Raw genomic sequence first — 13,853 nt, 5'->3', positions numbered from 1 at the left:
ACCCAAACCGATGATAGTTGCCAGGAAGCAAAATCTCAACGGATTGAGGAAATGCTCCAGAGGATGGCAGTTTGGGGCCTTATTTTCTACATTGAAATCAAAGGAGGAGACAAGGGAGTTACATGAAAACTATTGGTGGTAGATTAGGGAGGCAGGAGGAAGTAAAGCAGGGGAATCTCTGAGATTGGATAAATAGTAAACAGAGAGACACATACTTCTTTTACATTGTTGGGTACAGGATAGTTGGCATTTACAGCACATAGAGGTAGTATGGACAGGACAAGGTAACAATGAGGGTTCTGTGGTCTCTGATCCGGTGGGAAAAAGGGGATTACTCTGACATTCCAAAGGGCAGGGACTGAAGGAAGAAGCAAACAGAACCAAGAGTGAGCCCAGCCTAGTCAGTGACGTTTCTTTAAACCTGCAAACCTGTATTAGCTGCTAATAACAACAACTGACAGTCACCAAAAGCTTGTGATGTGCCAGCTTCAGAGCTCAGCACTTTACGTTCAGTATAGTACTAGGAGATATATAATACTATCATCCTCATTTTACCAAAATGAGGAAATGAGACTTAGAGAGTTTAAGTAATCATCTCAGGCCATAAGATGTATATTCATAACCACTAGGTAGTGCTATCTCTCCTGGGTAAAACAATGCATAAATTATTGTTTGTAGGGCAAAAATATGTATAAACAAAAGCATGTGAAAAACACACACCCAGGAATAAACTTAATAAGAAACATATCAAATCCATATAAAGAAAATTATAAAATATTACTAAGAAACATAAATGAGAAGGCAATACTTGTTCCTGAATGGAAACAATACAGTATTAAATTTTTTTGTAAATATTCTCTTTCCTCCAAAAGAATCTACAAATTGATAATAAATTCCTTTTATTAAGGTCTTGTACATATTCAGCACTACGTTAAATGCTTTATACATATATTCTCATTTAGTCCTTACATTTCTTTAAATGAGATTTAGGTTTTGTGTTTGGTGTCCCCCACCCCTTGCTTACAGATAAGTAAACAGAAACTAAGGGATTAAGAGACTTTGCCAAGTTCACCTAAAAAATAGATGGTCAAACTTGGATTTAAAGTCAAGGTTGCAGATTCCAAAAGCCATACTCTTAACAGCTAACCAATATTACTTTCATGCAAAATATGTAAAAAATTTATTAGAAACCTGATAAAGTAATTCCAAAGTTGATACGAAAGAGTAAAGTCAAAATAGCCATGAAATTTTAAATAAAAAGGGGAAATAGGAAAGAAAAAATTTGCAATACTAGATGTTAAATGTTTAACAAATAAAATGGACCAGTACAAGAATAGACACTAGAAACATATTACTACTTTTTGAATTAGAATAAATGCCATAATGCACGTATTAAGTGGCTGATTGGGTCCCAACTCAGAATCCAGCACCTGCTATTCCCCTGCCTCTAATAGTCTTTTCCAACTTGCCCTTCCTTTAACTGGTTAACTCCTTTTCACTCTTCAGATCTCAACCTGAAAGTCATATCCTGAAAGATACAAATTAAGTCAGATTGCCAGGCATGCATCCTCTTTTCTTATACCAGGTATTTCAAACACTAATTAGAAATAGTTTTGCCTCCATACATGGCAATATAGTTGGCACTATGGGCACAATTAACACCAAATTCAGATGATAAATACCTCTGAAGCCACAGAGAGAGAAATACAATTCAATACAGGAGACTTCAATTCCATCTGTAATGTTTTAGTTCTTAAAAACATGAAACAACCATGGCAAAATGTTCACATAAAAAGCTGAACATCTCTATATTTTTTTACACCTGAAATGTTTCTTTAAAAATGTTTAATCTCGATAGTATCACTAGTAAATAAAAATAGGAGAAAAATCTGTAGAGCAAAAGGGACAAAATAGGGCAAAAGTAATTGTTAAAAACTAAAAGCATTTAAGGAGATGTCAGACCAAAGTTTATCACAATAAATGTACGTAGGTTAAAATATTCTTAAAAGCACTTGTACAGAAAATGGATGAGACATACTCTGCTGATGCGATTGGGTTATCCTCTGTAAGTCCAAGGGTAAATAAGCCTGTGAATAGGGCGATTGCCTTTACCTAGACATCTGTCCCAAACAGGAGAGCTTCTCTTTGTGACACTTGGAGGGGCCTTGCTCTTTTCCCTGTGGAAAGACCCCATGTACCCATGAACTACACTATCCTAAACAGACATTCCTAAATTCCTAATGAAACAAATATGTGAGGCCTCTTCTCACTAATCATTCTCTTGCAGTTCATATGCGATAGTGCTTCCCTCATATTTTCTTTTTTCTTGTTTTTGATTTTTTAGAGAGGAAGAGAGGGGGGAGGGGGAGGGAGAGAGGGGGTGGGAGAGAGAGAAAGAGAGGAGGGGGGGAGGGAGAGAGAGAGAAACATCCAGTGGTTGCCTCCTGCTTGAGCCCTGACCGCCCTGATGGGGATGAAGCCCAAAATCTGGGTATATGCCCTGACCGGGAATTGAACCTGACACCTTTTGGTGTACGGGATGATGCTCCAACCAACTGAGCCACACCAGCCAGGGCTCCCCCATATTTTCTTGCCAATGCCCAGGAGTCACTAAAGACTTTGGGGACAATGACTTCTGTGTGTTATACATGGTTTCTTGTACCATACTGGTGGATTTGGATACTCTAACATAATGGGACACTATGACAGCCTTGGTTAAAGCCTCAGCTTTCAGTGAAGGACCCAGGCAGCTGTTCATTCTTTCAGAACCAGGAGGTTTCCCTCTCTAAAAGTGCAGACAGCTCCTCTGGAGGGAAGAATTAGCTGGACAACTCCTGTCTCCCCCTCTAATACCTGGCAGCACCATGTATAGACTTCCCTGGTGTTCCCCTGCCCTGGGCTGCTCCCTTTCCAGCTCAGGTTTGCATAGAAGAGTGTGCAGCTGTGAGGCCTCTGGGAGAAGCAAGCACAGGTTCCAGGCAGAAACCTGGAGGCCGGAACCACTGCACAGGGACACTCTTCCCCCGGAGCACAGAGCACAGAGGCTGGCACCCTTTTCTCCTTCTAGCTTGGCCCCAAGCAGTACTGGGCAGAAGGGATGTAGAATGAATTATAAACAAGAGAAAAATCAAGGTTCAGGGGGTTTTAATAAGGCCACAGCAATCATATTCTGTCATGGGTGGGGTGGGGATGAACAACTGTCAAACACTTGAACAGCCTGACCCTGGCCTGAATATTAAATAGCACTCCTGAGGGTCAGCTACTTTTGCACAGCACAATGGTGACATCTAGTGTTAGCTGGGTAAATCTCAGCTAGCTCTGCAATTTACCTGAACTTGGTGTCTCCTTTCCTCTCAGGATTCTCAGCTTCCTGAAGAGCCAAGAAATTTTTTGGTTTTCAGTTTTTAATTTGCCCTTTCATTTGCTTAACAACTGCTCTTTTATTTTTCATATTTTGAAATAAAATTGATATATATAAACTGTACATTTAATTTTTTAATTGAAATATAGTTGACATATAACATGTAAATTTAAGGTGTACAACATGTTACTTTGATACATTTAGATATTGTAATATGATTGCCATTGTGACAATAATTATCACCTCTATCATATTACATAATTATCATTTCTTTTCAGTGTTGGAATAATTAAGTTCTAGTCTCTTGGCAAACTTAAGGATTGTAATACAATATTGCAGTGACTATACTATGCATTAGATCTCTAGGATTTATTTACTATTGGTTGCAAGTTTGTACCCTTAAACAGATCTGTCTTATCCCTCTACCCAGAGTGGACATTTTTAGAGTGTAAAATTTGATGAGTTTTAGCCAGCAGAGAAGAAAATAGGCAAAAATCTCTGTCCTCATAGAGTCTGCATTCTTAGTGGCCAAATATATGTCACCTGGCTGCTCCCAACAGCAGAGGAATCTGGAAGGCGGGTGTTTAGCTTCCTGGTTTCCATAGTAGAAAGAGGACGGAAAGGGTGCAGAATGAGCCAAACTATAGTTCCTGCCACAGTGATACTGAGGAGCATATTCAAAATGTATAAATGCTTATGTACACAAGTTAGGTTTAAAACATGTTTCAGAAGTATTGATATGTCTATTACTTAAACTAGACCTATTTATCATTATTACTATTAATTTATTAACATATTATTAACTTAGATGTCTTATTTGATGACATACAAATAGATTCCCTAGCACAAGGCCCTGGCCCACACGGTATCTCCAGCCAACAGTAGAAATTATCTTGGCACCAATAAGGTACACCCTGTGGGTCCTTAGACCTTTCATCAGCTTGCTGTAAAGGCTATCTGTATTACAGGCTCAGCTGGTTTTGCTAGCTTCTTGAGATGTTCACAGCTTCTTTGTTTTCCAAAGTCCCCTTGATACAAAGAAATATTCTTACGAGATAGGATGAGTGGAACTGCTCATCTGGCTCAGAATAGATCCATTCTTACTGAATCAAGTTAATCACAGTTTATAGAAACCCACTCTAAAATTCCCAGGATATACTTCCCAAAGGAAACTCCATCAGAGCACTGATTCTCAAACTTGGTTGCACACTGGAATCACCTGGGAAGATTTTTAAAAATACGATGCCCGGATCCTGGCCCCTACAGCAGTGATTCTCAATTGGGCAATTTGCTCCTCCCACCAGGAAACACTTGGCAATGTCTTTTGGTTATTACAACTGGGAGAAGGTTCAGCCTGGGCATGGGATTTTTAAAACCTTCCCAGGTGATTGGAATATGCAGCAAAGTTTGATGGGGGGGGGGGTGCTAGAGACCTATTGCTAGAGAATACTTGAACATGTGGCTAAATCCTTTTCACCCTGTGTCATTGAGTTTGAACTGGAAAATTTCCATATCTTCTCATTTGATTGTGAGTTGGCTTGGAGGTTGAAGGTTATTGGAAGGGGGAAGAGTTAGCTGTTTTTGTAAGGAACCGTAGGTTTTCCACGACATACTGGAATGGCCATGTCCACAAATATGTTCCGCTGCTTATTATTCACCTTACTCATGAGTTGGTCTCCCTGGTATAGTTCAGGAGGATCATTAACTACAGTCAAATAATCACATCCCAGGGAACAGATCGCTAGTGTAACCAGAAAATGTAGGTTCAGCTGCCTGCTGCAAGGACAGCCAAACTCGTGAGACAGGTGCTGATGCAAAAGGAAAGCAGGTAATTCAGGTGCCATGGATCTGGGAGAATGGTGGACTCCCATTTCAAAGACCATCCCCCTTCCTGCTCAAGCCCGCGGTTATTTTTTTTTTTTAATTATTGATTTGAGAGAGAGAGAGGAAGGGAGAGAAACATAGATTTGTTGTTCCACTTATTTATGCATTCATTGGTGTATCCAGAAAATGCTCTAACCAACTGAGCTACTCAACCAGGGCTTTTTTTTCTTTCACACTGGCCAGGGCTAGCTGGGGATTCTCATAGGGATAGGGAGGGGTGGGATTTTTTTCTACCCAATTATCTTGCTAGTTTTTAGGGCCCTTGGGCTCTGTCCCTTCGTCTTTCTAGCTTTTGGAGGTTAAGTGTAAGAACTTCTCCCTGTGTCATCTTGACCAATGGGGAGACACCCCAGCACTCCCTGACTGTCTATGGTAGTGGGGATGGGGGAGCTGCAGGGCCGACCATCAGGAAGCCTGGAGCTTCCAGCAGCCCTCGGCAGCCTCCCAAAGCTGGACATGGCACCTGCACATCCCGGGGAGCCCTTTGGAGTCCACAGGGCACCCATGGACCCAGGTGCACCTGTGTCCTCTGCCCATTCCCCCATGCAGCTGGCCCCTCTGAAGTGGCCAGCCAGGTCCATGCTCCATCTGATCACTGCCTTGGTAGCACTAGAAGTTACACATGCGAAAAGCACCTCCTTTGCAAGTAAACCCCTGCTGCTGCTCTCGAGGGTAACAGCTTCTTCTTTGAGGCGACCTCCAGGAAGGGCCACCACAGTTGCACAACTCCAGGGGGCACTGTTCACATAGAACACAATGTGAATGGTGTTCCCTTGCTCCATGGCCCCCAAAGTAAATTTCTACATTCACCAGATTGACTAGACTTTTAAATCAGACCCTTTGAAACATTTTTGCCAAATTAATCTATCCAACTAGCTCTATATTTATTCTGATATTTATTTATATTGCCTCAGGTGATGCTAAGGAGAATATGTTTTATATTACATATATGAGATATATATGTGTGTGTTTATATATATAATTTTTTAAATGAAAATGGTACCATACATACAAACCTGCAACTTTCTTTTTTCATTTAATTATCTGTATTGCCCACTTCACAGGTCCAGACATGCAGATATGGAACTGCAGAGTATTACATTGCATGGAACTGACGGGCTTAAAGAATAGCTGCTTATTAAATATGGGTGAATTGAACATAGGCATTTCTGGAACCCTGTAACATGACACTAAAAGTACAAAAAGATAAGAATCTACAAGGATAAGGGAGTGAGAAAGCTGAAAACAGATAAGAAATGTCAACATAGCTTGGGAAGATGGAAAGGGATAGAAATGCGGTAACCAGCAAAAACTGGAAGCCTTGCATGGGAGTGGTGTAGGGAGGAGGGTGACTAGGATACATGTCTAATACCACGAAGTAAGCTCACTCACCCAGTGGGAAGGCTCAGGAATTAGGCATCAGATACAGTACTTTGCAAGGCAGAGAGAGCCAAAGGGAGAGGTCTAAGGAGCAATTAGACCTGCAGATCCCATTCCCACATGCACAGCCCAGGGACTTCTCCCAAGCCCTGTAACACAGGACGTTTATTCTCGGGGGGATAGGGGGAGATAGCAAAGGGCCAGATTTAAGCAGTGGATTTCAAACAAAGAGATGACATATATGCATAACCCAAGGACACAGACAATAGTGTGGTGAGGGACTGAGGAGGGGCGTGGGGAGGGGGTGAAAGGGGTCAATGGGGAGAAAAGGGGACACCTGTAATATTTTGAACAATAAAACAAGGAGATGAATGAAAGTCTGCATACTGAACAGAGAAGCATCACAATGCCTCACCACTCCCCAGCCCTATTCTCCCACCTGGCTCTCAAATGCTAACAACCAGCCTTTATACCTTCTGAATGGAAGCCTGGAAGACCCTTCTTGAGAGGCAGCAAATAACCCCATGTAAACCTACAGACATCTGGGGTAGAAGTCTATCAACAAAAATACAATAGACTTCTTTACTACAAAGGATTGTATATGAATCTAAGGTCTCAAGCATGGCCATGCCTATGGGTAGCTTGCATGTAATATAAATAAAAAGAAGTGGACAACGCGCCAACCAACTGAGTTACACCAGTCAGGGCCCCAAGTAGGACTTTTGACTTTTTACAAAAGGCTTTGTCGTCTGGGTCCTGTGTTTCCCTCCTCACTATCCCACAAAGGCAAGTCTTACCCTCTGTGACAGCTGTGGGTGACATAGAACTTTCTTGTTTTATATTGCTTTACAAGACGTGCCAAAGATCTCACAGCAAATAACTGACCTGGTTGGGAATAGCACCTACACTGACCTCCTTTTATCCAAACCCATCAGCCTGGGAAACTACCAAGAAAACCATGAAAGAAGAACACAAGAAATTACCAATTGAATTAAACACCTGCAAATAAACAGAAAGTATAAAGTTTATCCAGTATGTATAGTATATACCACATCTAGTATACCTAAGTTTATAGTATATCCAGATTTTTAAAAAATCATTTTTTTAAAGAGAGGCCAATTAATATTCTTAGTCTATTCCACCAAGCTGTGACTTAGTTAAGTGAAGGCGGGGATACAAAAACCTAAAGTTCCCAAAGGCACTTTCATTCTAAAATACACACTCATTCTTCACTGTCCAGTGGACCGTATCACATTTCCTACTTTTGTAACCACCCAGCAAGATGATCCACCCAGACGCAGTGTTGCTAGGCAAACAAAGAAATTCTTAAAAATAATTACACTTGCGGAAAGTTTTAGTTTATCTTTTGACTAGTAATACAAAAGGTATTACAAAGAGTAAATTTCCCTTCCAGACTTTTCTCCTGCCATCCTGTTCCTCCTGCCACCCTGTTCCTCCACCCAGAAGGAAACACTGAGAAAGAATTTAAAACATGAAATCTATATCTGTTGTAATCCTGTACAAGCCACAGGCAACATAAAGTAAACAATTTGGGGCTAATTGATAGTACAGGGTATGTGTGGGAATTGTGGTAAGACCTTCCTTACAAAAGACTATGTATAGAAAGTTGAAAGCAGGGATTACTCAAGGTAAAAGCTGACACATCACATAAGCATAAAAGAGGCTAAAAGACAAAGGACTGAAAATAATGAGTCTGGAGTACTGAGTCAAGATTGGGAGTTATGCTGGAGTTGAGCCCAAGATAGCAATGGGATTTTCCAGAGGTCCACACAGAGCACTTAAGATCAGAATAAATGCAGGTAACTAAGACCAGTCAAACAATGTAAAACAAAAAAGTTCTACCTTGAAGTCAGGCCTAAGACTGCCCCTCTTTTCCAGCGCCCACCCCTGACCTCCAAAGTTATATACGATCTAAACTGTTTTATGAGCAGAGAACCCTTACATTTTAGAGCTAGGAAGGAACTTAAATATTATCTAATACATCAATTCTCAAGTAATTTGGTCTCAGGGCCTCATAATATTCTTAAAGGTATTAAGGGCCTCTAAGAGTTTTTGTTTATGTGGGCATGTCTGGACAGGGTTTAGAAGGTTGAATAGGAGTTTGTAAGGTGTAATGGGAGTAAGATGGAGAGGAGAACATTCTAGAGAAAACAGGTATAGAGGAATGGAGTGGGAAAAGACATTCTTCTATCACTAACAGGACATAACATTTTAGATAAGATATTTATACTTCCTGACTTTAAGTTCCACTTGAATAAGAATAAACAGTGACACCCATGTAGCAAATAAAATTAATGGACTATGAAAGACCTTTCAAGGACAAAATGACACCCTCACACCCAAAAGGTAAATGCTACCATAACTCAGGTGAGATGTGCTCTTGGAAAAGGCACTTAGAACAGTTTATACCACTGTTGATACTGGTTTTGGCTACATGGAGTCTCATTCATTCTTACTTCTGGCCTCCACCCGTGGCTATAATTAGTTTTTCACAGAACTGGACCAGCAGGATAAGGGGAGGGGGGAATAATTCATGGACTCCCAATGGACAACATGCTAAATGCAAATTGTCAGGAAGAGAAGAGCAAACCTATGATCTAAAATAATTCCTTGGTTATTTGCATCCAGCATAAATCTAGACTTTATTGAGTCTGTGACTTAAAAACAAATGGGAATAGTATCTGCATAATAGTATTTTGGTATTAAATTATTTGATATGACTATTAAGCATGTTTCCGTAAAAACTATCCCACACCATACTGCTAGAATCCAGCGGCTACGACTGACCCAACACTTCATTATGTCATTCTCTTGCTCAAAAGTTGTAACATTCCCTGCTGAGTAAAAGATAATATTAAAATGCTCCCTAACCTTATATTCAGATTTCCACAACTGGGCTCCATAATGCCCCACCATGCCCCATCTTTTTTTAAAAATTGATATGTAATTGGCACATAACTATTAGTTACTCCCAACCCTTTTCATTATTTCTCTGCAGAAACCCTCTTCTTTAGCAAAACTAGTTTGCTCAGTATCACCAAAACATGCCATACCATGTGATCACTGACCTTTTTTTTTTTTCAGGGGGGGTTACAGTGAACTTTATTGATGGTGCATGACAAGGGAGGGCTCCCTTCCTCACGGGGTCTGGGATGGAAACTGTGGAGGTACGGAGATTTTCAGTATGTTGGGAGGTCAATCTGAGGCAAGGACTCAGCAGAGGGCCTCTCTTCCTCTTGCTGGGGCTGGTGGTCCAGGGGGCTCTTACTCCTTGGAGGCCATGTGGACCATTAGGTCCACCACCCTGTTACTATAGCCAATTCATTGTCATACCAGGAAATGAGCTTGAGAAAGTGGTCACTGAGGGCAATGCCAGCCCCAGCATCGAAGGTGGAGAAGTGGGTGCCACTGTTAAAGTCATAGTAAACAACCTGGTCCTCAGTATAGCCCAAAATGCCCTTGAGGGGGCCCCCTGATGCCTGCTTCACTACCTTCTTGATGTCATCGTATTTAAGAGCTTTCTCCAGGCAGCAGATCAGATAGAGCCACAACCCACACATTGGGGGTGGGCCATGGGAGGCCATGCCAGTGAGCTTCCCACTCAGCTCAGGGATGACCGTGCCCATAGCCTAGGCAGCACCAGTGGAAGCACAAATGATGTTCTGGGCAGCCCCTCAGCCATCGCACCACAGCGTCCCGGGGTGGGGGGCATCCACAGTCTTCTGGGTGGCAGTGATGGCATGGACTGTGGTCATGAGTCCCTCCACAATGCCAAAGTTGTCATGGATGACTTTGGCCAGAGGGGCCAAGCAGCTGGTGGTGCAGGAGGCATTGCTGACAATATTGAGGGAGTTTTCATACTTGTCATGGTTCCAACCCATCACAAACATGGGGGCATCTGCAGAAGGGGCAGAGATGATAACCCTCTTAGCTCCACCCCTCAAGTCAGCCCCAGCCTTCTCCATGGTAGTGAAGACACTCAGTACCAGCATCACCCCATTTGACGTTGGCAGGATCTCACTCCTGGAAGATGAAGACAGACTTTCCATTGATGACAAGCTTCAGTTCTCAGTCTTGACTGTGCCTTTGAACTTGCCATGAGTAGAATCATACTGGAACATGCAGACCATGTAGTTGAGGTCAATGAAGGAGTCATTGACGGCAACAATATCCACTTTGCCAGAGTTAAAAGCAGCCCTGGTGACCTGGCTCCCAATACGGCCAAATCTGTTCACTCCGTCCTTCACCATTGTGCTCAGGGTTGCAGCTGGCACTGCTCAGGAAGATGCGGCTGTCTGATGAACAGGAGGAGCAGAGAGCAGATGGGTGACTCCAAATGCTTTACATCATTAGTAGAAGTGGTGATACTATTTATCTCCAGGACGGTTTCTTGGACTTATAAGTTCATCTTTTCTGCATCTTTTCTTCAGTGGGACTTTCCCACTCCCATGCCTGGCTAGGCTACTAGATATATTTTCCTCTGTGGACCCCTAGTGAAAATTCTCTCATTTTCTTTTTTTATGTTAATATAAACAATATCATTTTTAAAAGCAATTCAAGTTTCTTGACTTTATTTAGGAAATGTCAGTAATAACAATGGTTTGGTACTGTGTACTGAAGATAATAGTAAGGATATCTAGACTGAGTCATATCCACTTATTTACATTCTACTCTTTAAAGTGTACTTATAGGATTTAGATTACCTTTGAACTAATCTATATAGTATAATAAAATATAAAATAGAGTACTGAATGTTAAAGAAATGACCATTGTACTTGAGGAAGAAAAGCACTTTAATCTGTGATGAGAATTTATTTATATTGTAGCTTCACATATCTTGTTGAACCAGGTTTTCTGTGGGTTCGTTCATTTGATTACATTGTTTAGTTATAAGACATTTTGCACCTGTTCTGCGGAAAGCATTAAGTTCCTTCTTAAAGACTGAACAAAGGTTCATTCATTCATTCCTTTCACAAGCTTTCACTGAGCAACTTCTATGTGTCAGGCAGTGTGAAAAAGTGTGGGCCTGTCCTAAAGGGGCTCCCCACCATTATTTGGAGAGTCAGGGTTAAGACCTTGGCAGAGCTATGCCCCACAGACTCTGTATTAATTATCTAATGCCACAGTAATGCCAAGTAACAACCAACCACATAACTTCAGCGTTATACAACATTACCTGTTCATTTCTCAGTTGTTGGGGGTGGTTGCCTCGACAGTTCTGCTGATTTTGGTTGGGTGCCCTGGAGTGTTTGGGGGTTGGCTGCTGTTGGCTGATCTAGAATAGCCTCACTATGATGATTCAACTCTGCTTTATGTGTCTCTCACCCTCACTGCAGTGGCTTAGACACAAAAGGAAGAGCACACCTAACTGCACAGTGATTTTTTATGCCTCTGCTTAAAAACGTCCCATTGGTTCAAAGCAAGTTGCATGGCTAAGACCAGAATCAGACTTATGGCACAGGACATGCATGCAAAGACAGGTCTGCGTGTTCAGAGCCTGTGATAGATTGAACACACAGATGTGGGGCACCTAACTCAGCCTAACTCATGCTGACTAGAGCTGAACTTTGAAAGAGAAGATGGTAGTTAGCTAAATCATAAAGGAAAGGAGGTGCTTTTATAAGACGAACTCACAAGACCTAAGAACTTATAAGACTGTAAGTACTTCTGCATCTTTTCTTCATAGGATGTATACACCCTTCACCTAGAACCCTTTTCCCCACTTCCTGTCCGGAATTTAGATGTGAGTCCTAGATATGCAGCAGCCTTCTTGTGGCCATGAGGCAATGGTCAGTAGATTGAAGTTCTACAGAAAGGTGGCATCTAACAGCACCACTGAGTCACTGCAACAACTCCAAATGAGTACCTCTAGCCTTTCTTCCTTCAATCAAAACTGTTTCTTCAGTCATGCTGACTCCAAATGCTTTACATCATTAGTAGAAGTGGTGATACTATTTATCTCCAGGACGGTTTCTTAATTTCTAGAGTTTCAGGTGCTCTGGATAAGACAACACCCCTCCCCTAGCCTCCACACCATCATTGCTAAGAGTAAAGAAGGGGGCACCTTGGGCTCTCCTGGCAAATCCTTCACAACTCCCTTTCCTCCGGTACGCCGTTCAGCCACCACTATCTGCTTTGAGACCATCATTATCCGTTACCATGATGCCCTTTATCCTAGTTCACTCGAGTCACACAAGCAGCCCAGGATCCTAGGTCAGTTCCTTATCTCCTGCATTTTATCTCAAACCGCCCTTTACATCTGTTTTCTAACCCCACTTCCCACTCCCACCTCCTGAAACCCCCAGGAATTCATTGTCAGTATTGGCAAAGTCTCCCTTTTTATAAAGTCTGAATTTTTTCTTCACCTTCCTGCTCTGGAGGAAACCTGGGATTCCTTTGAGGATACTGCTTCCTCTGCAGCCCTCTCAAGAGGTGGCTGTTTTCTCCTACATCCCACAGTAGATTGGGTGTTCTCTTTGTTCCTCGTTGCTGTTTCCAGACCACTCTGCCTCACTCCTTCCTAGAACTGCCCAGCTTTTTGCTTTCTTTTTTTTTTAAATATGTCTTTATTGATTTCAGAGAGAGGAAGGGACAAGGAGAGAGAGAGAGAGAGAGAGAGAGAGAGAGAGAGAGAGAGGGAGAGAGAGGGAGAGAGAGAGAGAAACATCAACGATGAGAGTGTCATTGATCGGCTGCCTCCTGCAGGCTCCCCACTGGGGATCAAGCCAGCAACCCAGGCATGTTCCCTGACTGGGAATCGAGCTCACGGATCACAGGTCGATGCTCAACCTCTGAGCCTCACCAGCCGGGCAGAACTACCCAGCTTTGATTCTGATGTTAACCAGACTATGCTACCCTCATCGAAGTCATACGACCACTATCACTCTCCAACCCTGCTCCCACGTGACCTCCTTATTATTGACGGTCCTTCCAAAGTGCTAATTTCTAAAATCTTGACCTCCTTTCCTCCAAAAAGCTTGTCCTCCTCCTTAGCTCAGTCTTCCCCCTCGTGTCCTTGCTTCACCTCTTATCCGGCTTAGACTCTGTGGCCCTTCATTATAATCGCTCCTTTGAATATACCCTTGGCTCCTTTCCCCCTCTCTTACTTACTTCAGTGTACTTTTCTGACAGAACACAAGCCCTGATTAAATCCAACTCTGCGCCTATGCCAGCACAAGTACAGCCAGTGGACATGGCTGGAGCACTC

General features: G+C 42.3%; 1 pseudogene across 1 annotated transcript; it reads right to left on the bottom strand.

Moving 5' to 3' along the window:
- Window positions 1-9,875: 9,875 nt before the first annotated feature.
- LOC308548082 (glyceraldehyde-3-phosphate dehydrogenase pseudogene) lies at window positions 9,876-10,911 on the bottom strand (annotated as a pseudogene). The gene has a single exon. The product of its transcript is annotated as a glyceraldehyde-3-phosphate dehydrogenase pseudogene (transcript).
- Between the last annotated feature and the right edge of the window lie 2,942 nt (window positions 10,912-13,853).

Source organism: Miniopterus schreibersii (assembly GCF_964146895.1).
Source record: "Miniopterus schreibersii genome assembly, chromosome: 18".
In the NCBI taxonomy this organism is placed as follows: Eukaryota; Metazoa; Chordata; class Mammalia; order Chiroptera; family Miniopteridae; genus Miniopterus; species Miniopterus schreibersii.
Note: the sequence above shows the minus strand (reverse complement) of the source record. Positions and strands in the feature narration are given on the sequence as shown.